The sequence below is a fragment of the Peromyscus californicus genome, unplaced genomic scaffold (assembly GCF_007827085.1).
Source record: "Peromyscus californicus insignis strain IS unplaced genomic scaffold, ASM782708v3 Scaffold_21__1_contigs__length_65335640, whole genome shotgun sequence".
Taxonomy (NCBI): Eukaryota; Metazoa; Chordata; class Mammalia; order Rodentia; family Cricetidae; genus Peromyscus; species Peromyscus californicus.
In genome coordinates this window covers 63,994,920-63,998,755 of record NW_026294514.1, presented here as the reverse complement: position 1 = coordinate 63,998,755, position 3,836 = coordinate 63,994,920, and positions in this window count along the sequence as shown.

Here is a 3,836-nt window from a genome sequence, read left to right as displayed (position 1 = left end):
CTGCACAATCTTTCAATAGGCCTAAGCACACCCCTTCTGTCCCCCTTCCCCTAATAAACTCTTATAGTGGGTTTTGTTGTGCCTCATGGCTGTTTGCATGGTAAACAGTGCCACATAATAAATAACACCCCCTACCCCCTTACAGAGATTCTCTGTGTAACAGCTCTGGCTGTCCTGGAACTCATTCTGTAGACCAGGCTGGCCTTGAACTCACAGAGATCCACCTGCCTCTGCCTCCCCGAGTGCTGGGATTAAAGGTGTGTGCCACCACCACCTGGCTATAGCAGTGATTTTAAGAGCAGAGGCTGTGGGTAACCAGTGTGAACATGCATTTAGTTAGCATAGCCCAGAGATGCACATAGCAAGTTGGAGACCAGTCAGAGCTACACGGGACCTTGTCTTTAAAAAGAGGAAGGGGGGCTTTGTTTACTGGGAAAGAAGAATATAAGAATAGCATCTCCAAGTGCTCTGTAGACAGCACCTGACCAGGATGCAGTATAAAAAGTTAATATAGAAGGCCAGACATGGTGGCACATACTCGTGATCCCAGAATTTGGGAGGCAGAGGCGGGGGACTTTGAGTTCAAGGCCAGCCCTAGGTTACATAATGAGACTGTCTCAGACAATCAATCAATCAAAGAAATAAATGGAAGGAACATGACTGAATGAGGACAAATATTTAAAACTGATTGAAATGTTTTATTTTCTTCCCCCTGTGACAGGGATTCTCTGTGTAACAGCCCTAGCTGTCCTGGAGCTAGCTCTGTAGACCAGGCTGGTCTCGAACTCACAGAGATCCTCTTGCCCCTGCCTCTCGAGTGCTGGGATTAAAGGCGTGTACCACCATTGCCCAACAAATGTTTCATTCTTAAATACAGGGAGAGTAGCTCTTTAGTAGTTCTGTACAAAACAGTTGATGCCTGCCTGTAATCCTAGCACTCTTAAAAGTTAAAAAAAAGAGAGAAGAGAGAGTGAGCGAGCTTGGGTTTATATAAAACTCACTGGCCACCTTTAAGGAGGACAGCATTTATTTAGTTACAGGTAAATAAACAACTTGGGTATGCGAAGGGCAAACAATAAAGCATACGATGTGACCACACAATTAACCAGTGAGAATATCTTCAGAACACTGCGGGTATGACCAGAGAGCCATTTGTTTTTTTTGTTTGTTTTTGCAAGCAGGTCTTGCTTCAGTCTTGCAGGGACCTCTGATTCAGTAGAAGCCACTGCACCCTCAAGTACAGTATATGCACACATAGAAACCCAAGCTATCTAACGTGGATGCAACTCCAGCTGGGTCAATGGACAGAAAGTTCGCATCTCAATGCATAGTATGCAATGCCAACACCCCCTATCATGGGTCATAGCACCATTCAGCACACTTAACACTGCCTCCTGTTAACTGATGGTGCAGACAGTGAGAGTAGCGAAGTAATGTAGTTTTAAAAATACATAACATGTTTAACGGTTCCTAATTGTATAGTAAATACGTATACACACGTACATGTATGTGTGTGTTTGTATGTATTTAACAAGAAAATAAATATCACTGCTTCAGCTTTAAAGATTATTATTTATTTATTTTTAAGACAGATTCTCATTATGTACCTCAGGCTCTCCTGGAATTCACTCTGTAGACCAGACTGGCCTTGAACTCTGCCTGCCTCTGCCTCTCAAGTACTGGGATTAAAAGTATGCACCACCATGTCTGGCTAATATTACCTTTATTAAAACATCAAGTTGTGCTACAGGTATGATGATAAAAACCAGCTCTTTGGCCAGGGGTGGAGGCAGAGACAGAGAGGAAGAGAAAGACAAGTCTCTGTGATTTCGAGGCTAGCCTGATCTACATAGTGAGACCCTGTCTCAAACAAAACAAAAACCAAGCATGTCTTTGTGTTAAGCCAAATGGAGCACGGCATCTAAATGATCATTTATCTGACTTCTGGGCCATGCTTACATCATTGGAAGTAATATCACGTGTGTGCATCCGCAGGGCCTTTGGGGCTCCTTTCTATTAACCAGCCTGCTCACTACTGATGTTATCTGGGTGGTTTCACGGTACAACCCTTTTCCCTAGTCCTTAGGGCAGAAGACAGTGGAGACGAGGCAGAAGGAGATGGTTCGTTTAATTACCTGTTAACGTCCGGGAAGCTCCCCTTGCATTCTGGCTGAAAGTTAGACATTGGGAGCATTCTGCAATTCCAGTTCCTAGCATTCCTGACTTTAATTATCAAAGATAATTGAGACTGGAATGGATTAATTTTAAGTAAATTTGACCCAAGACAATGGCAGTTCTGTTTGATGAGCAAATTGTGAGTCAAAGTTTCTTGCTTTTGGCGTGGAGGTGAATCTTGGGGTCTTGAACACATTAGGCAAGTGCTCTTATCACTGAGGACATCCCCAAACCAGCAAGTACACATTTAAGTCATTTAAAGGTATGTATAAATAAGTAAGGCAGTCAGAAATTTCAAAACGATCCTGGGAAGAACATTCTGTAGTCTGAAAATGCTTTAGCTTTAGAAAAATAGAGATCTCAGCTTAGGAAGAGTATTTGATTTTGTGATGTCCCAGATCAGACATCTTCATGTATGAAACCAACAAAGAGAACTATTTTGAAAATTGTGCCAGGTCCAGACAAGTGAATAATCTATATTGCAAGAGGCACCAGAGCTAGGCTGTTTGGCACCATGCCCCAGTGTCAGGTACATGGACAGGGACAAGGCAATCCATCTATAATCCTCACAGCTTGATTCTTTTTGTTTTTGTTTTTTTGAGACAGGGTTTCTCTGTGGAAGCCTGATTGTCCTGGAACTCACTCTACAGACCAGGCTGGCCTTGAACTCACGGAGATCTGCCTGACTCTGCCTTCTGGGTGCTGAGATTAAAGGAGTGTGCCACCCACTGCCCAACTCTAAAAAAAAAGATGGTTTACTCTAAGACAATAGCATGAGTCAAAGTGTCTGAATCGTAGCCCTTGATGCCACAGTCATGTGCACTAAGAAACACATACCGCCAGGGACATCATTCACAGACCACTTGGGAAGGATTTGTGTTGAGTTCAGCTTATTGCTGAACTCATCTTCTATGACACAATAAACTGGGTTAGAAGGAAGGCCAATTTCATTTCTAAGGAAGAGTTAGAAACTGTACTTGGCTACAGAATTCTTTCATAAAAATATAAACTTTTTAAAAATTGTACTAAATTGCATTACTTACTAAAAAAAGATTTGTTTTTGTATTTTATGTGTATGGGTGTTTTGTCTGAGTGTATGTATGTGTGCAACATGTGTGCAGTGGCCACAGAGACGAGAAGACGGCCTCTGAGCCTCTGGACCTGGACTTACAGCAGGTTGTGAGCCAGCGTGTGGGTGCTGGAGGCTGAACTCTGGTCCTCTGCAAGAGCAGAGTGCTCTTAACCTTTAGCCAGCTCCCCAGCCCACAAGTTACAGAACTTTTGAAATGATAGCCTGCCTTTGTATGATATTAGAGAACAATAACTCCTTGTAAGAGTAATTTATGACACCCAGTCATATTCTCGTGCTCAAAGCCCATTTATCTGGATCCTTCGTGGAAATATAGACTCTTGGGTTTTACCTTGCAAAGAAGTGGTTGAGTTGCAAAGCTTTTATTTCCAGTCTTTGTATGTAAAACCCTAGTCCCAGTGGATGACAGGAGGAGGGGGAAGAGAGGAAGAGAGGGAGGTAGAGAGAGAGAAGGTAGAGACTTCCTTCCTTCCTTCCTTCCTTCCTTCCTTCCTTCCTTCCTTGCTTCCTCCCTCCCTCCCTCCCTCCCTCCCTCCCTCCCTCCCTTCCTTCCTTCCTTCCTTCCTTCCTT